The 21,696-nt window shown below is 34.8% G+C and overlaps 1 protein-coding gene across 26 annotated transcripts in view; it reads left to right on the plus strand.

Moving 5' to 3' along the window:
- Positions 1-21,696, plus strand: part of MYT1L (myelin transcription factor 1 like) — a 730,943-nt gene that overhangs the window by 194,845 nt on the left and 514,402 nt on the right. For all 26 annotated transcript variants that reach the window (XM_056813380.1, XM_056813371.1, XM_056813377.1 and 23 more), the window contains one exon: positions 9,408-9,512. The gene's annotated coding sequence lies outside the window, so the exon portion shown is untranslated. The remainder of the gene's footprint in view (positions 1-9,407; positions 9,513-21,696) is intronic.

A 21,696-nucleotide genomic window follows, 5' to 3' on the forward strand; every position in this document is an offset into this window, starting at 1 on the left:
TCGTTTTTCTGAGAAGACTCATGATGAACAGGCTCCTCACATCCTGAGAAAGCTGATAGATTCAAAATGCAGGCTGAGAAAAAAAAATTGTACATGTACAATGTGAGAATTTTCTTTCTTTGACTACATTTTTAATTTGAGCAATGGGGTAGGAAGGAGAGAATATAGAAATTTGAAGAAAAACTTTTTAAGGTAATAAGGGTATAATAATGAACTACATGTTTTTAGAGGAAATAATCCCTAAAAGTGTGGCCAGCTGATAATAGATTTTTTTCCACCTACATGTCAATTCATGTCATGCAACCATTTCCCAAGGCCTAGAGTTTATAGTCTATATTGGTAAAAAGATTCCTGAAATACTATAGAAGACTTTGCACATATAGAATTTGAAAGGTAATGATACAAACTCTAGAATACAATTGCTTCTCTTGAGTCCTTATTACACACTATGGATTAAATGTTTTGTAGAATAACATAGAAATTCTATGAAGAAAACAATAGCACAATGTAGTTGTACAGAGTCATAATCTAGGCTCCCATAATTAATAAGACTGAACTTCTGAGCCAAAAAAGCACCTTAAAGGACATTTAGTCCAACTCATAACTAATGAAGAATTGCCTCAAAACAATGCTCAATAAATGATCATTCTACCTTTACCTGTGAAACCTAATAAAGGCAAACTACTTCCTTCTAAGTCAAACCATTCTATTTTTAAGAAATTCTAATTGAAAGAAAGGGTTTACTTACCCCAATCCTTTTATGCTGACAGCAAAACTGAGTATCTTCAATTTCCTTTTATTGTCACTGATTCTAAACTCTATACCCTTGCAGAATACAATAAAACTTGCTTTCAAATGACATCTCTTCAAATACTTGGAGTCAACTATCATGACTTCTTAAGTCTAGCCACTTTCCTCATTTTCTAATTCTGAAGTTGATTTTAAAATTCAAGTTTAAAATTATATTTTCTCTTTTTCTAGACATCTTTCAAATAAATATTATTTTAACTTATATCGATGAAATAGTTGGCATTTGATACATGCCAGATGAAGTTCTTGAGTGTTTTATTGGGTTGAGTTAGCATAATGATCAAAGTTAAACTATTACTTGATTTTATTATCTCATAGTAGTTGTGTCATTTCAGGATATGATGATCCTGGTCTCCTCCTTTAAAATAACCCATTAAAGCCAACCAATAGTGTGAAAACTCAAAGTAAAAAGTTATGAAAGCATGGATTCAAATCCTACCACCAATGCATAATGGTGGTGCACATCTGAGTCACACTCTAGCAACTCTAAAATACTAAAAGTGTAGAGAAAGCACCAACATAAATTTACAGAGAATTTGTTTACACAGAAATTTTTTATAACAATGAAATCATGAGTTCACTATCTCTAATCCTTTATAATCCTACTTTGTTGACTGCTTAAATTAATAGGTAATTTTTCCCTGAATCTATTCTACTGTTAATTTTTAAAATGCACAAATAAGTTTAAGTTGTTATTAGAAGACTTAATAGTTTACAGTTTCGTAATGTATAAAATTTACAAATTGTTTTCCTTCAAAAAAGCATGGCAAAGATGGTACAAGTATTATCTATCTTCATAGAAAAATTGAAGTTCAGAGAGGTTAAATTACTTACCCATTATCCCAAGGCCAGTAAGTAAATTATCTGGGATGCAAACCAAGGTTTTCTGATTCCAAATTTAAGACCTTTTCATTATTCATAAAGACTTATTATCTGTAAATTCAGCTATTATTATCATTCTAACAGATGGTCCACTTAGAATAGGTGATCCCAAAGAAAAAATATAGGTGACATCACCAGATATTTTGAACAATACGTGTTATTTATTTGGAGGATTGTGCATCTACTGTTGGATGGAGTGATCTGGGACGCCTTCATGGAGATGTAGGGATATGATACATAGAATCACATGTAAGTTAGGCAAACAGAAAGAAATTTCAGATAAAGAAAAAGTTGGAACAAAGCAATAGAAGGGAGGAAATCCAGAAACATTAAAAGGCACATTTAGAGAAGGTCAGTTTAGCTAGATAAGTGATTTCAAGTAGGAGAGTATTAGGAGGCAAAGAGAAATACAAATTGGTGGCAGATGATGAAAGTCATAGTATTAAAAGTTTTACAATTAGAATAGAACTTAGTGTTCATTTGATAAAACTCCTTATTTTACAGATGAGAAAACTAAAGCTAAATTTCAGACATGAAATAATTTCCCCAAAGCCATAGATGTAAACAGATTTGGATTTTCTGGTCCAAATCTATTGCTTTCTCTACTGTACTTATCATGGTGTTCCTGAATAGCAACTTAAGAAATTCATACTGATAGTTAATGTTATTTCTTGAAAAGGCTAGTGATATGATAAAAGCTTTAAAAAATAAACATTGATTTTTTAATATTCTGTAGAATGGATTAGATTAGAAAGTAACAAAGTCAGGAAGATGTATTAAGAAGTGATCTCAATACCAATGATGAGACCTAAGAATGACTTAGGTATTGTGGGGGGTGAGATAGGATAGGAAAGAATGGGCATAGTGCATCCTTACATAGCTTGATTTAGGCCGACCTACTGATTTTAGAAGATGTTTACCAAGAGAAGAATCAACTGGATAAATTAGTAGAAATGGGTTCAATAAAATTCAATTCAATCCAGCATATATTAATTAGAGGTATACTTTTAAGACCTAATTATCTTAACAGAGAAAGTCATAATTCCTGCCTTTCAGGAGCTTATTGCCTTATTAGAGATAAGATACATCCACTATTAAATATAATAGTAATTAGAATAAGATAAATGCATAAGATCACAGAGAAACTCAAGGAGGGAGATAAATACTGCTAGAGTAGCAGAGAAATCAGTATGGATGATGTGGTTCTTGACCGGAGCCTTGAAAGAAAAAAAATAATTTATTTACCATAGATACTTCAACAGAGATGCTATACATATAGTCTTTTACAGAGGGTTACCAATAGCAGCTAGATTGCTCAGTAGACAGAGCACTAGGCCTGGAGTCAAGAAGACGGGAGTTCAAATCCAGCCTCAGGCAATAGCTGGGTATTCCTGAGCAAGACTTTCAACCTTTGTCTTAAATTGCTTTAATATATTGGAGAAGGAAATGGCAAACCATTTCAGTATCTTTTCCAAGAAAACCTCATAAACAGTAATGGCCATGGGATTACAAAGAGTTGGACATAACTGAATAACCACAAATAGCCATGTGGGGCAAGACTTTTAATTTGTTTGGCAGTGGTATAAACTACCAACATGGCCTCATAGTTTCAAAGTGTAAATCTATAAGCCAATCACACTTGTCATGTGGTCCCCATTTAATGCCTTTGCAATGTAGTGTCAAATAAAAATTCTGTCTCTTTTTGCAGATTTAGTCTTTACCACTGACAGGTCTTCTAGAGAATTAATCCTTATATGTGCTCTGAAAATAAAAGCATGCCTTTGTCAATTCAATGAACTATATATTTCTCAGATTTCTTGGAAATAAATTTCATGATGCCCTTTGAGAAATGCCTCTCATCTTTCCAAATGAGCTGTGCAAGCATGCTTTCTTAATACATTGTGAACTTCTTTTGGCAACTGGTTAGTGAGCTTTCTTGCACCTGAACTCAATTTGATTCTAAGAAAACATAGTATATGCAGTCATTGTTTATACTCTGTAGTCTAGTTCAGTTTCCAAAGGGGATTTTCTATGTCAAAGTTGAGTATTTTCTTTTCTGATAAGCCACTGGTTCTTTATATAAATTGCCTCCATTTTATTTCCGCGTATTTTTTTTCTCCTGGATTTATGAAATTTATTTTCTCTTTTTGTGAGGTAAAAAAAATGGAATTGTTGTGAACAAACTTCTACATGCTGGGATTTAAAGGCAAGTCACTAATTTTATGGGCATGGAACTCTACATGTATGAGATTTCTGTGATATGAATCAAACTATACATTCCTACTCATATAGATACTGATTTTTTAAATGCCAACTTTAGTAATATTTTCTCCATAATGAATATTTACAGATTATGAAAATAGTAAATGGCTATCAAATTTCAACAATGTTTTTTCATTTTCTTCCATAAATCTTTAAAAAATTTTAACTTAAAATTTTTTCTCTTTGCTCTTGTGATAATTGATTTTTCCTATAAATCTAATCCAATAAACATCTATTAAGCATTTTCTCTGTGCCAGGCTAAGCACTGTGGATACAATTAATTTTTTAAAAAGATAGTCCTTGCCCTCAATGAACTTACAATCAAAAAGGGAGACAGCATACAAAAGGAGGCATGGAAGTGATGGGAAGGGGGAAGCAAAGGATACCTGATGTAGGAGCATCTTGTTCCATGCAGTTGAAATCAGGGAAGGAAGCAGATATAAAGTGCAGTGAACTTAGTCTTATATCTGACTTCTCTAAAAGAAACTATTAGGAGTTTGGCTCCAGTGAGGAGTTTGGCTCCTCACTGCCTAGCCCTCCAAACAGAAGGGAAAGGAATTTGAGGGGAGTCGAATTAATAAGGTTTCAGTTAACAGCATGATCATGAGTTTAGAAATGATGAACTTATGCTGAGGATCAACTTGTTCTGTAGAGTTGAAACCAGGCAAGGAAGCAAATGAAAAGAGTATCTGTATTCTCTGATTTAAAAAAAGAGTGAAAAAACTAGTAGTCAAAATCTGGATTATATTGTCTGTACATCACTGTTTTTAATTTGCCTGAAGGATACTCATTTATTTGCTGACAGAGTAGCTAACTTTAGCATAGTGGCACTGTGGATAAAGTTTTGATCTTGGAGACTGGCAGATATGGTTTCAAACCTGCCTTTGATACTTTCTAATTGTGAGATCGTGGACAATTCTCTTAATTTCTCTAAGCGCTGGTGTGCATACATAAAAAATGGAAATAATTTCACCTATAGTATCTACATCTCACAGCTTCCATGAAGGCTATATGACATTTATTATGTGAAGTGTTTTATAAACCTTAAAGATCTCTATATAAAAGATATCTAGGATTATGATTATTATTGTGATTGGAATTAATGACATTAGTTACAGTTAAAGGTCAAGGTCTATCTATATATCACGGCTTGGGAATGTGGAATCTAGAAGCTGTTATGAGAATGAGATATCCTTCTCATAAGATAAACTTCATTCTGCTGTCATAAAATTTTAAAAATGGTCCTGGAAAATATAAAAATCACCTGCCAAATTATTGGACACACACTTCCATCAACTACTGTGTCAGAGTCTTGAGTAAATAAATAAATTGCAATTTTCCTGTCAAAAGTGCTCCTGAAAATAGTGCAAAGCACTAAGCATATGTATGATAAAGGTTAGAAAAATAAAAGTCAGAAATTATGTACAATGTAAAAATCCATTTTTTTCAATTAAGCACCTATTATGATGGAATTCTCTAAGTTAGACCCTGGGAAAGATACAAAGACAAAAACCATTTTTTAAAAAGAATCTCAAAATTTAGGTACAACTGTGTATTGTATTTCTTCTGTTTTCTCCCCATTTCCCTCTTAAGATAACCTAACTCATTTTCTTTGTCTAATTATATTAAATTTCCTACTCTTTGTTCTCCAAACAAACTTTGAATTTCACGTACAAAACACTCCATCTGTCCCTACTACTTTCCATTCTCCATCCCAACTCTAATCTAAATACAGTCTATACCCCATTCTCAATGTATTCCTTCATCGTAACTACCTCTTATAATCTATAGCTTATTCATAGCTCATTTAGAATATTATTTTCTATAAAAGGCCTTTTCTAATTCTCATAGTTGTTAGTACTCAGACAGTGAAAAATTATGGAAAAAAAGGAACTTTAGGATAAAATCTAAACCCAAGACTATGGCATGGACATAGTTTTAATTGAAGGTCTGGATATCATATTTCATCTGTAATCCACTCTAACTGATTATAACAGTGCTTTAGTTTACATTAGATACTAATGAAGGAATGGTCAGTGTCAGAGTGCAAAAAAGCCTCATTATGAAGTGGCCCATGCCACAGATCATGAGGACAGCATTCTAGTGAGGCTCCTGTATACAATGAGGAGGTACTTTTGTGTCTACATGTTATAACTAGTTGACATATTCCAATTTTGCTTTAATGGGTATTAGTCTGAGAGTTCTGTTTTATTTTCAGATTTTAAGGAAGGATTTTATATACTTATAATTACAGCATTGGAAGAATACAGAGGAAATTATCTGTTTTTTATCTTTCAGTGTTATAAGTCTAAGGAGAAGATTATTACATGATCACCTTTTTAATATCAACATTCTAAAGATATTTTAGGTAAAAATAAGTGTTTTCCGAAACTATCAATACTACATGCCACAGTCTTTGTTAGATTTTAAAAGAGTGGGCAAGGATGAATGGATAGGGAGGAAAGAGCACCATAATTGTTTTTTCTTAATGCAAAACGAACTTTATTTGGGGAAAAAAGAAAGATGCCTTATGAAAGGCCTAAAATAACTGATGAGAAGAGGATTTAAACAGAAAGTTAAATCTTGCTGCCAAAGTAAGAATTTAGTATGCTACTTTATGCTCCAATGAATGAGGTCACTCATTAGAGATTGCCTTATAGTGTTATAGTGATAGCCTAGCCATATTGAAGTAGAGGCAATGCTAAGAGAGAAATGAATCCACCAAGTAAACTATAGTGCCACTTAAAAGTTTAAAACTATAAATGTGCATTGACTGCAGAATAAAGATGGCAAAGTAAATGTCCTGAACTTACTTCATTGCTGTGGGAGCTCCTTAATCACCGTAACATGGACATTCCCTTCACTTGTAATCATCTCAATTCCTCCAGACTTCTCATTCATCCTCTCTTATTTACATAGAAGTTTTCCTGTAAGGGAATTAGTGAAAGTATTATTACTCTCATTGTACAAATAAGGAAACTGAGGCCTGAATAATTTTAATGGGTAGACAAAGGTCAACCCTTCAGAAACCTAATCTATCCCTGATCTCATTGGTGTGGACCCTTCTTCCATCAATGCCCATCTCAACACACCCATGCCATCCAATCCTTAGCAATTCTTGTCCACCATTGGATAATGTCCCCCATTCTTAAATGCCTATTGTTTTGTCCAGCAGGGATACCTATTGGTCACCTGCATCCTTTAATGTTCATAGATCTCATTCTAACAATTAACCATAACTCAAGTGGAGGGCTACGTCCTTAGTCTAAGACTCTTTCCATGGCATTATACTGTCTCATAAAACTATTATTTGTCCAAAACTATGCAAAATGTCTGTTTCAACTACCTCTTTTAGTATATATTTTCTATCTATTGAGCTTAATGGTTCTTTGATAATTGCTGATATGAGCATGCCCAAGTAACACCAAACTACACAATTGATCACTATGTAAGACTTAACTTGTAAAATGCAAAGAGAACTGAGTTAACTGTGTACTGGCTATAGTGCATGCCTTAAAAATTAATTTTTAAAACATATATACAATCTAAGTTATATGTATAAATTTAATTATAATATTCCTTTTATTGATTGGAAGTATAGAGAAAAGTGAACTTAAAATATTGTCCAAAATATAGTCCAATGTTCTCAAATTAGCTTTTTTTAAGCAAAATATATAAGCACATAATGAAAAATAATTTCATTACGTTACCCTAAAAATATTTTATTTTTGCAAGAAATCACTTCACTTTGCCTATATCACTTGGGTTGTTATTTTCTTATTGAAAGTATGATTATAATATGCATTCAGATTTTTTGCAGGTCACATTTGGGCTAAGAAGAGGTATAGGAAGAGAAGAAGTATGAGTTGAATACTCCTAGTATTTGATAAGTTTTACTAAAAACAGATGATCAACCAATCAATATCCAAGAATATACTTTATTCTTTTACCCATTCTTCTAGGTATTGTAAGGGATGCAGGGGCATAATCCCTGTTTTCAAGGGGTTTACAGTTTCTTTACTGATGTGAATAGTTCTTAGATCACTTTTGGTAGAGGCCCTCAAAACTAACTGACCATTTATCAGGTAAAATATTTTTATAGAAGTTGTTGCTTTAATATGATTTGAATTAGACACACTCTCAATTTTCTTAGAAATCTGAGCATCTATGCCTCTGTTTGAGTCTTTAAATCCATTCCAGAATCTTAAAATAGTCAGCATAGTACTTCAGAAATGCTATGAAAAACTTTTGAAAGATATAACTCAAAACATTTTAAAAATACTTCAAACTCTAACCCAATCTGTGACCTCTGTCTACTTCTCAGTGTATTTTAGAACTCTTTCAATCTTCATTTGCATATTTTTTTAGAAAAAGATTTTGCTCTTTATGTCTGTTTTAGTAAAGTCTTATTAAGGAAAATAATAAAATTCATTATGGTTGCATTTTTATAGGCAGTTTTTTTATTTCATAGGAAATAATGTGTTATCTTATTTCAAACTCCAGTTGCTAAGCACTCTGAATATGTTCTTTATTACAAGGTAACCTGCAAGAAGTCTAGTACAGTATCTTTTAGAGGATTTATGGTAATGCTGCTGAATTTAGCTGATCATAAACAGCATGGTGAGCCCCTAAGGGTCTCTTCATTTTCCTGACACACTCCACTGCTGCCCCATTAACACTTCGTCTGTTATTGCCACATACTCAATTTAATGAGTATCTTTGAATTTGGAGGTCTGCACCAGAAACAATAGCGCTAACAACCAATGCCCTACCTAGCCATTTTACCCGCTCTCTGCTTAGTTCCTAGTTACATCCTTTTTTTAAAGAAGCAAGTTCTTGGGGAGGTTTCTGGCGTTTTCTGTGTAATACAAGTATATTTTATTTTAATTACAACTGCCACTAATACCAAATTCTGAACAAAAATACCTGAGAGTATAAATGAAAAGCAGAATACACATCAGTGAAAACATTGTTTTTCAGTTCTGATAATACTGATTTGATGACATGAAACATTATCACCAGGAACAGTCCTTATTGTGTTCTGGGTGTTCATGTTTACTTGAAAGAATGAATAGAACAGCTAAAATGTGTTCCGTTTATTCATTTAACAATCAATTGTATTGATGAAAAAAAGGGGTTATGGGTTCAGAGGTTGGCTGCTACTTGCATAGTAGCATATAGAATGACAAATCAAACTCTTTAGAGGGTTTTTAAGTACTTAAAATTTTCTGGATTCAATGAAATACACATTTCAAGTATTCTCCTCTGATATATTAATATCTTTCCAAAGCAGTGTTCCCAACTAAATATATTTACAATTTATCCAAATGTAGTTACCTATTTTAAGCATAATTCTTTGTTGTGAACCTAAAAGAGTTCAAAAGAGAATTTTTCTTTTAGCTTTTCCTCATATTTCTTTGTGTTATTACACACTTTTTTCTTTTTCTTGTTAGAAAATGTGTTTGGAGAAAAATTGGTGAAATCCCATCTGCTGACCCTTGACAACCTCTGAAAACAAAGTCTGGACCAAGTTGAATCACCTCACCAAGGGATTTCAGGTACACCTGCCCTCAATGTAACAATTTAGTGTTCACTGAGAGTTCATTTCCTCTACATCTTATTCCTTTTGTTAACAACTTTTGGTAACCAGTTAAATCTTTTTCTATGGAGTGCACCAAAGATTCCATGAGGCAGTTAAGAGTTTTGTTGTGCATTCTCTTTAAACAGTCAATTCATGCTAAAAAGAGTCATTTGCAGTTAAATTAGATGATGCATGTATTGTTCTTGATACTAAAGTTATATAGAGCAGGAATGAATGCTGAATCCTGGTGGACCATGATGCAATGAAGTTCTTTGGGCTGTCAAAGGAACAAAAAAAAAAAGTCCAAGATTGGTTTCCCTTGGTTGATAATATTGTATATCATGTAAATGTAAGGAGTGTCCAACATTCACTCCAGAAATGATTAGTTGGCAAATATGTTAATGATGGAGGAGTTTTTGTATTTATGTGTTTAACAAACATAAGTTTTCTTGGTGACTCTTGTTTGTAATTTTCCAGTTGCTAAAAATCCATGTCATTAGATTATTGCAATTGTAAGTTATGAACCTGCAGCTTCTAGACTTGAGTGTGTAAGTAGAACTGAGTTTAGAAATGATAATTATCTGTCTCAAACTTCACATTGGGGGAACACTTTAAATTGCTCCCTTTTGTGGCTGAAAGGCAAGGAGATCCTATTTCTCAAGAGAATAGATAGATCTTTGGCATGTTCACTGTGCCACATTAATTTTTATTAAAACTCAGAAACTAAGCTTGTGTTCTATAATAATCAAAAATTTTACACCAAGAGTCTTCAGAAATGGTAAGAAAAGTAGCATTACATAGTGGTTAGAGGGATGGTCTTGGATATAGAAAGACATGGAATTGAGTCCTATCTATAATACATACTCCCTATATATTAAGATCAAGGAAATAAACCTCTCAGTGTCCCCAAGAGAGTATCTAAGATATTGAGTTCCCAAGGAAGGATATGTGGAGGGAACTTCCATACCTAAAATTTCCCTCACCAGTGAAATCATGTCTGGATAAAAATAAAATGAAAGAGAAACAGAGAGAGACAGAGACAGAGACAGAGACAGAATGAGACAGAGAGAGAGGGAGAAAGAGAGAAATAGTGTTGTGGGTCATATACTATTATTTTATATATTCCAATTACTTTTCCTGGAAAAAAGTTCTATGTATATTTATTCAAGATTAAGAAGGCACACAAATAATAGCATATTTATCTGGTCTGGAAAATAACTTCTTTACTTTGTGTGTTGAGACCCACAAAGTTGTTAATACTTCCTACAAGTCATGTTGTTTGCTTGGAGAGTTCTAATAAATTTTGTTTTGTTAGATTATCATTTTCATGGGAATATAAACTCCTTTAGGATAAGTGCTTTTTCTGGTATGTCATAGGTGCTTAATAATTATTTTATTGATGAATAGATAGGGAGAAAAGAAGCCTAGATGAATTTAATGCTTTTCATAACATAATTATAATTCTATCATGAATTATTCTGAAGATGACTGTATATTTTTACTGAAAATACTCTAGTATATGTGAAACACACACAAGACTTTACTAGGTTAAAAAAATGAAAAATGTTCTCTAACAAGTAGGTCAGAAGTTAGAGCTTGCTTTTGAACTGTGAGATTGGGACATTTTGAAAAAGGGCATATTAAGTCACATATTTTCAGAGAAAATCCATGGATAAAAATTTTAAGGTCTTCATACTAATCCGAAGACCATTCTTCTGGTGTCTTTGTGATTAGTCTTGCATTCCTTTGATTCATATAAAGCTTACTCTTTGATTTTTGTAATGATATACATGAAGATCAACATAAGATGGCAGCACATGTGCAAATTATGTTCACATTTTCACTTCCTTATTTCAACTATTTTTTAGTTATTTCTATTTATTCAGTCTCTTCTAAATGCTGAGTTTTTACCCTATGGAGATACGCTTTCCCATAGTCTGTCTTTATTCTATAGATGCACTCTACTAACAATAGAATAGAGGATGAAGTGAACATTATAAATAGAGTCCCAAGTTTGTTTAGAAAGATTATTGCAACATACTGTTGAGGTGGCAGGTTCATATTAGCTTCTGTCAGAAAGTGATCTGTCGGTCTTTTTAAAATGACCTTCTTAAAAGTGAAAGTTTGTAGATCACCATATTACACTGATCTGAATTCAACGTTTATTAAAAAACTACAATTTTTTTTTACAGAGGAGCTTCTCTTCTAACTTGCTTTCCAAATTTCAGCAGTTGTAAAAATCAAGCAACAGGATATATAAATTGTAATTCACAGACATGCTGGTCCACAGACAAGCCTTGTTGTTATCACATGAGCCAGCCAGCTGGGACTGATCACAGACAGTGTCTATGCTAGGGCAGTAAGAAGGCAACATGCAACACAGTGTTATCGCTGTGCACGTCAGGGCAAGAACAGAGAAACCTAAAAGAACCAGAGGGGAGGGGAAAATATTTCCAGTATTTTCAAGGATATTTCACTCTGCCTGCCTGAAAATGTAATCCTTAAATCAAACTGAAAATTGTGTGAGATCTGAAATCAAATTAAATATAATCCCAAGGGGGATTGCCTCACCTGAGTACACAGGGATTTGTGTGTGTAAACCTACACATGGCAAAATGAGATCCAACCCCTCCCCAGAATAACAAAAATGCTAAAAGCCAACAACAGTGGTAGTAATTCACACCCTGGTATTCATGCTGGGATACACAGTACAATGTAATGCAACACAATTTTTTCCCTGCTATTGTTCATTCGGTTTTCTTCTCCAAATGCTATGTAGCTACCAAAATAAAGTGAAGGAGGAAATGGCAGCAAGTAATTATCCTTAAGCCATGAGAGAGAACATTTTCAGATAGGAGAGGAGGATACATCTGGTGTTGGATGAAGGTGTGAATTTAAGGGGGTAAATGTGTTCCTATCAAAGGCCACAGAAGACATGACTATCACTAATGCAGCCAACTTTTTAACACTCTTGTTGTGAATTACAATGTAATAATAGGGAGTTCTTAGAATAACTTAAATTGGGTCAATGTATATAGCATTAATTTTTACCTCCTTTGAAAAGTGACTCCTCCCTAAGGCTTATGGAATACAGGGCCTCCCCAACTTGGTAAACCTCTGAGAATAGGCTCATTGATGGATTATCATCTGAGATTGAACCTAATTACTTGGAAAGAGTCATCACTGAGTTAGCCAAAGAATGCTGATTTCTTTTTATCATAACAATTCTTAAAGACCATGTATTACGTTATAGAGGAGTGATGATCTATTTAATACATACCATTTAAGTTAGAGATCCTTATAATTGAAAGTAATAATTAATGTAAGAATGTATGAGGTAGTAGTTTGTAAAGATTTAATCAATGTTGGTATAAATGGTTTTCTAATTTATAAGATGGGTAGAAATAGTATTGTTTTTGAAGAGTAGAAATGTGGGTACATAGGACTCTCTTGGTGGCACAAAGTAGTCCTAAAAAGAGAAGATAGTTTACTAGAGTAACTGAAAATAATATTAGAACAAGAAATCAACAAAAAAATGACCTCTTGCCTTACTCTCCATTTAGTAAAGATGATTACTTTGCTATTTCAGTAAGTATGATGTAAGGACTTTTACCATTACAAACTCTACAAACTTTCTCATCTGCTACACTTTTAGTCTATGGCTTTTCAATGAATGCTCAACAGAACATACACACAATGCTTCAGAGGCCTTCCTGCGGGTCTTTCAATATTTTAGGGTGCAATAAGGAAAAGTACAATTGGAAAGGAAAAAATAGGCTGGTCATATATTGAATGCAATGGAGAGCACAAACTTTGCACAGGAATCCTCACCATCATCCCCTGAAATTAAAAAATTGAAAGGATCAGTGGATTGTATAAGTCATTTGTAGGAGATTTCCAGAAATGCATGGAGAAGAAAAATAGGAAGAAAGATTATATAGGGATTGAGATTTGCACCCAGTAGAGCAGTATGTGATTTGTACCCAAATTAATGATGCCACTCATCCATCAAACTAATGTGATACTTGGCCTAACCATTGGTTGCCCCTTAATATTTGTTATATTTTCTTGCTTTTTTCCAAATATCCATGTTGTTGATTATAATTTTAGCAGGGATGACTGATAAAATAGTTGTTACTTTAAATCAAAATAGGGAGAAACAGTTCACAATAAGCACAATTCAGTAAACACTAAAATGAAAATGAGTTGTACTTACTGGTGATTTTCTTCAAAAAAGATCTGTGTCCATTCAATACAATATTTTAATGACCAGCCTATCTTCCCTTTGTGTGCCATAGATACATATATGAACTCAATTTTGTCAGTTAAGAAATAGAGGAGTCTCAAGGCAAGGATCTTTCCAAAGTTCTTTCAAACTTTTTTCGCTGGTGCAGATAAATATTTAAGGGAGGAGAGGAGAAGTATGAGGGTATAAAAGTTTTGTCTAGGAGCATAATATAATTTTTTTACTCATTGTTATACTTGTTCAAGTTTGTAAAGCTTCTGCCCTTACTATTACACAAAGAACTGTATTGTTGGGCATTTTAACCCTCCCCTTACCTTAAAAAATGAGGATTGTTGTACTACTAGGAAAGAATGCCTTTACTACAATGGCAAAAAGAGGAGGCAGGATTGAACCCACTGTATAATTTTGGAATTTAGATGCAGCTGTGTTATTCTTGAAATGGGCAGCAGACTGGCAGCTAAAATCAGTCAGAGGTGCCACTGACACCCCCAAACCTGCTGTTGTGAGTATAAGTTAGGAATCACCAGATGGTACGTCATTTCCCCAGGGGCATTACTTTTAGTAGGAAAACCACTGTTGAGCTAGAATCATATTACCCCCCAGGACCCTCTGCTACCATGTAGAAGGTACCCAATAGCTCTTCTCCTAAAATAGTTTGGGCTTAATGTTTTTCCAGGAGGAAAAGTCTTGTTAACAAGGGATTGTTCTGAGAGTCGTTTGTCCGCATTCTTCTCTCACCCACCATGGCACACATGTTCATAGAATTCTTTCAGCCCCCAGAATGTTGGAAACACTGCCTGTGTTGTTTAAGTATTCTCTCCCACACCTCAGCTATAGATATGTAACAGAAGGCATATGTGTATCTACCACAATAAGCAGCCCTTATTAGCTAGCATGGGAGCCCAAGTCTTCCCTCTTATCTCCAAGGCCAGCTCTCTACTCTTTGACTCTGTCCAGGACACCAGTGATCAGTCAGTCAGTACATTTATTAAGTACTTACTTGGGGCCAGGCTCTGTGCTAAACCTGAACTTGTCTCCAACCCAGACAGAAAGGGAGATCCCTGAACCATACATAACGGATCTTATGGGCTGAATATTGACTTAGAAAACCACATGCTGACATTATATGTGTTCCATTGTTTTTTTGTTTATCGTGTTAAATATTTTCCAGTTACGTTTTAACCTGGCACAACCCAGACTGGGGAGGATTGAGGGCCACAGTGACAGATGTGGGACACATATTTGATGTCTCTGCACTATACTGTATCCATTGTCATTATAAATAAATATGTATGTCTATAATTGTATTTGCATAACTGTAATAGATGATATTTGGAGGGTATATTTGATGGTATACTAGCTAACTAATGGATCAGGTAGTTATCTTCTTTTTGCCTACCCTCCTCTGTTTTATACCTCCCTTCCTCCCTCTTCCAGTCTCCGTTCCTCCCCTCTTCTTCCCTTCAGTTTCCCCTTCCTCTTCTTCAGCCTACTTCTAAGTCACTCAGGGTGAGCTATGTTTCAGAGGAAATACTCTTTTCTCTTCTTTATCTCAAGTAAGGGTTTATTGGGAAAAACAGGAAAGATGGAGGATAAGGTAAGAGGAGTAGGATTTCCCTATTATCTACAATGAGTGTTAGGTTGGAGGATATTGAGAGAAATGGCAATACAGTCACTAACATGAAACAGAGTCAGTCAGAGAGAGCTATATGGACTATTATCCTTCTTCTGCCTTCAAATCAGCCAAGCCACCTCCAACTTGATTATCCCAAGTCCAAGAGATAAACCTAGCTTCTTCCTTCAGGGTTACCACCATCAGCCCAAAGACCTTCAAAACAGTCACCATTGGCTTGGCTCCAAACTGCTTTTCCCAGTAATATTCCAAATGGAATTTTCCTTTGATTGACAGCTGGCCCATCTCCAGCTTCTGTCCTTTGCATGCATTTTCTTATATTTTCTCTATTCTCCACAATACACATATGCATACATACAAAATTGTTAATATTCAATTATTCATGTTTTCATATATTCAAATGTTCATAAAAATCAATTTAAGTGTTTCATTCATATCACCTCATTTGATACTATATCTTATTGGATTCTATATTGATATATAATAGATAAACATAATGTAAGTGACATTTACCTTGAACTTTAAGATTTACATAGAGATTCTTGTAATTGATCTTACTTGATCTTTAAAACAACCCTGTGAGGGAGGAATTACTCAGTTATTAAATGGGAATTTAATAAATAAGGAAAATGAGACTTAGAAAAGTGAAATATTCAAACCATTGTGATATAGCAAATAAGTAGAAGAGGCAACTTTCTAACCCAAATCTTTCTGGCTCCAAATCTACCACTCTATTTTCTGTACCATTAAGTTCAGGTACAGATTGGATTAGATGAAATCTCAGGTCCTTTCCAACTTTGAGCTGTGATATATAAATGTGTACAAATAGTAGACTTGTATATATATATATGCACATATATACATATATAGCATAATAATGATCTAATCCAGTAATATGAATAGATAGGAGAGTTAAAATACTAATCATTAATAGACAGGGACAGAATAGTTTAGGGTGGAAAAGGGAATATTGTAACTAGAGAGGTAACATAGGGACAGGATAAATCAGATTTCATTAGATACAAGTTAATATGTATATGTACATATATACATATGCATATATATACCTATAAATGTAATTAATTGTTACACTGGAATTAGCATTATATAAGGCATAGGATAGTTCAATATTACTTAAGATTTGAATTTTATGTTGATTGCAATAGGAATGGCTTTTGTATTAAGAAATTGTTATATTGTAAAATTTTTATTGGCACATAATCCTAACCTTCTTACCACAACTCAGTCTTAGCACAAAATAGGAATTTAGATTAGCAAATAGAGAGATTAGGATAAGATTTATTATTTTGGGAGGGGGGAGGTTAGATGGGAACAATAAGTAGCATAGATAGATTAGAATAGACATAGAAGATAAGTAACTGGCGTGGGCCAGGGTGGCACAACAACAGGAAATGGAGGATTTGCGATAGAGGCTGGCACTAGAGAAAAAGTGCCAGACTGAAGAGTATAGGAAATTGATCACCTCGACGGGGAGGGGCCCCAGGAGTGAAATTCCTGAGGAGAGAAGACTCTAGTGAGGAGAGCAGTGGGGTCTCTCAGTCTTGAGACTTGAAGAGAGAAGTTGAATAAAGACTTTATTTTTTATAATATTTTATTTGTTCATTTCCAAGCATTATTCATTAAAGACAAAGATCATTTTCTTTTCCTCCTCCCCCACCCCCCATAGCCGATGCATGATTCCACTGGGTATCACATGTGTTCTTGATTCGAACCCATTGCCATGTTGTATTTGCATTAGAGTGTTCATTTAGAGTCTCTCCTCTGACCTGTCCCCTCAACCGCTGTAGTCAGGCAGTTGCTTTTCCTCGGTGTTTCTACTCCCACAATTTGTCCTCTGCTTATGGATAGTGTTTTTTCTCCTAGATCCCTGCAGATTGTTCAGGGACATTACACCGCCACTAATGGAGAAGTCCATTACGTTCGATTATACCACAGTGTATTAGTCTCTGTGTACAATGTTCTCCTGGTTCTGCTCCTCTCGCTCTGCATCACTTCCTGGAGGTTGTTCCAGTCTCCATCGAATTCCTCCACTTTATTATTCCTTTTTGCACAATAGTATTCCATCACCAACATATACCACAATTTGCTCAGCCATTCTCCAATTGATGGGCATCCCCTCGTTTTCCAATTTTTGGCCATCACAAAGAGCGCAGCTATGAATATTCTTGTACAAGTCTTTTTCCCCATTATCTCTTTGGGGTACAGACCCAGCAGTGCTATGGCTAGATCAAAGGGTATACATTCTTTTATTGCCCTTTGGGCATAGTTCTAAATTGCCCTCCAGAATGGTTGGATCAGTTCACAACCCCACCAGCAATGAATTAATGTCCCTACTTTGCCACATCCCCTCCAGCATTCACTGCTTTCCTCTGCTGTCATGTTAGCCAATCTGCTAGGTGTGAGGTGATACCTCAGAGTTGTTTTGATTTGCATCTCTCTGATTATAAGAGATTTAGAACACTTCTTCATGTGCTTATTAATAGTTTTGATTTCTTTATCTGAAAACTGCCTATCCATGTCCCTTGCCCATTTATTGATTAGAGAATGGCTTGATTTTTTGTACAATTGATTTAGCGCTTTATAAATTTGAGTAATTAAACCTTTGTCAGAGGTTTCTATGAAGATTTTTTCCCAATTTGTTGTTTCCCTTCTGATTTTAGTTACATTGGTTTTGTTTGTACAAAAGCTTTTTAATTTGATGTAGTCGAAATTATTTATTTTACATTTTGTGATTCTTTCTATGTCTTGCTTGGTTTTAAAGTCTTTCCCCTCCCAAAGGTCTGACATGTATACTATTCTGTGTTTACCCAATTTACTTATGGTTTCCTTCTTTATGTTTACGTCATTCACCCATTTTGAATTTATCTTGGTGTAGGGTATGAGGTGTTGATCAATTCCTAATCTCTCCCAAACTGTCTTCCAATTTTCCCAGCAGTTTTTATCGAATAGTGGATTTTTGTCCCAAAAGCTGGGATCTTTGGGTTTATTGTATACTGTCTTGCTGAGGTCGCTTGCCCCCAGTCTATTCCACTGATCCTCCTTTCTGTCTCTTAGCCAGTACCAAATTGTTTTGATGACTGCTGCTTTGTAATATAGTTTGAGGTCTGTGACTGCAAGGCCCCCATCATTTGTGTTTTTTTTTTCATTATTTCCCTGGATATCCTTGATCGAATAAAGACTTTCTTCTGAGGGTTACCCACTTTTCCTGCTGGTGACTGGAAATTCTTTCCCCCAACACTTCCCAACCAAAGGGACTTTCTGAAGAGAAAGCTGAGCAGACTTTACCTCAACTCCTGTTGCCCAGAGGTGAGTCAACCTGACTTTCTCTCAGGGGGCTCAGGCTACCAAGGCCTGAGTTCCCCCAAAACTTGAGGAGGGAGGAAAAGGGTTTAGATAGAGACAGGGACCACCTTTTCCCACATTCCTTTTCCCATTCTTCCCTGGCCATTATTCCTTTTGTATTATCTGAATGAGTTAACATTAAAAGTTATCTGTTCCCCAAGCTGAGTGTGAGTGAACTGATCAAGGAGAGACCCTTTGATCTCAAGTAGTGGAGGAGGGACATGAGGAAGAAGAGCAAATTGGGGAGAGCAACTTTAGCTAAGGAGGAAAGGCAGAAGGGGGGAAATTTTCAAACCCCTTCTCCTCTCCCTGAGCCAACCCATTACATCTGCTATCTCCCCTGAACCCTGCTTTGTGGAGAAGGGGGTTTCTCCTCTCTTCACCTCTTCCTCTCTATACCTCAGTATATAAGCCTCCTCTCAGGTGTACATCCCTTCTCTCTCTTTTATTTTTTTTAAGACAGAGCTTTCACAGTTCTATTATATATTGAGGACAGGAGGAATATTCACATTCATTAGGCAGCTCAGTCCTATTCATTTGTTAAAACATAAAAAAAGACTAAGAATATATAATCTCTTTCCACTATAGCTATGGCACTTAGGGGAAGGTGAATGGCTCAGTGGACACAGTGCCCAGTCTGGAGTCAGGAAGACTCATTTCCCTGAGTCCAAATCTGGCCTGAGACACTTACTAATTTTGTGACCCTGGGCAAGTCACTTAATCCTCTTTGCCTGTTTCCTCATAAGTAAAATGAATTGGAAAAGGAAATGGCAAGCCACTCCAGTATTTTTGCCAAGAAAATCTCAAATGGGATTAGGAAGAGTCATCCATGACTGAAAAAAAGGACTGGTGTTTTTTTTTTTAATTTAACAAACATTTATTAAGCTATTGTATTTCAATCACTATTCTAGGTAATGAAGTATAGATAAGATAAAGTCCAGATCTTCATAGAACTTAATGGTTTACCTATGGAATAAGATGCACAAATAATTAAATACTAGGAATTCAGAGTTTAATTTATAAATATATATTCAAAAATACAAAGTATTGCTTACTATTAGTTTAAAATCTGGATTCTAGAGCCAAAAATTTGAAAGAGATCTTTAACTTCTTTGACTCCTCCCTCTACCCTTTGCCATACTGTGTCTTTGGACGCAGTTTGGAAAGCCAGATTTCTTTCTTTCTTTTTTTTTTTATCTGGCCACATATCTTAAGCAAATATCAATTTTAGGACTCTTTGCTGTCTTGTCTATGCATGACCATTCCACCCAATAGAGGCTATTTTAATGGAAGTTTAACCAATAAAGGCAATCATTATGACCGGATTGTAAACAAATGCCAGATTCATGGTTTGTCTCTGCTTCCCATTTAATGAATGAAATAAGTGAGATACTCTGTTATACTGAAAAAAGAGACACTAGAAGTTAGGTTTTAATTCAAATTCTGCTGCTTAGTCTTTTGGATAAATCATTTAATCTCTCTTATCTTAGCCTTCATTTTCTTATATGTAATGAGGATAACAATTCCTTCCTACCTACGGCATCAGGGTAAGAGGATCCAATGCATTTGTTTGTAAAATTACCTTCATTATTAAATGAAATTTTTGAGGAGATAGTGGTGGGTTGGAAAAGCTCTGGACTTGGAATTAGAAGAATTTATTTTAGACTCCAGTTCTCACCAGAGCCATGTGAACTTGAACAAAGTCATTCCTTCTAAATCTCCATTTCCTTTTCTACAAAATAACATAATGCCTACCAGTGTCACAGGGTTTTTACAGAGATCAGTGCTGTGTATCCATAAAGTGCTACACAAGTCTGAATTTACTATTATTTTTTAGGAAGATAGTTGAAAATTTGCCCATATGCATAAAGACAGAACTGGAGGAAGAGTGACATTGGAGAACTGGTGTTTATACCATAATGAGTTGGAAATGTTGATTATGAGTTTGTTTGATATAGAGCTTAGGAAAAGATACACTCTGTCTTAAAATTGAGATAGTACTAGTCTGATTTGCATCTGTCTACCACTCCAAGCAAATTGCTTTTACATACATTATCTCATTTGATTCTTCCATTATCACTCTGTTATGGAAATACATCAAACATTTTTATTTTACCGACCTAGAAATTGTGACAAAGAGAATTTAAGTGGTTTCCGTAGTTTACCACAATGGATGATTGACACTACTGGGACCAGTACTCTTTAAATTTTAAAGTCACATTCTGCACCCATTTTGCAGAGCATAAACATAAGAGGGAGATGTAATTACTCTAGCAGAATGTAAGCTCCTTGAGAGTGAAACTGTTTTGTTTTTGCCTCAGTGGCCTAAGATCCAGCATAACAACAGGCACATAGTAGGTGCTTAATAAATATTTGCTAAACTTAATTGAATTAAATGTAATAAACTATAATAAATGAGTAGAAGTTGCAAACAAATAGAGTTGAGGTTGATCTAAGGAAGGGAAACCTTCCTAAATTAGGGTTTGCCAGAAGTGGAATAAGCCCCATCAGGAGGTAAGAGATTTAGGTTCCATGGAGGGCTTACAGGACAAACTAAATGACCAGTGTTTTATAGAGGTGTTGATATTTAGAGATCTCTGTTGTTCCAACAGCCAGAAAAACTAATGTCATTTTGGACTACATTAAAACAGGCACAACTTCCAAAAATAAAGATGTGATTGGCACACTCCTGTCAGTTTGGGTTTTCACAGTCTAAAAAGGGCATTCATTGGCAAGCAGGAGAGAATCCATTCAGAGGAAGGTAACCAAGACTGAAAGAGCTTTGGTTCTATTTCATATGATGTAAAGGAACAGGGAATGGTTAGCGTGAAGAAGAATCAATGGTGCTATTGTAGATGTCCTCAAGTTTTTGAAGGTCTGACAAAATTTAAACTTTTTTATCTCCATAGGACAAAACCA

This window comes from Monodelphis domestica, chromosome 1 (genome assembly GCF_027887165.1).
Source record: "Monodelphis domestica isolate mMonDom1 chromosome 1, mMonDom1.pri, whole genome shotgun sequence".
Lineage (NCBI taxonomy): Eukaryota > Metazoa > Chordata > Mammalia > Didelphimorphia > Didelphidae > Monodelphis > Monodelphis domestica.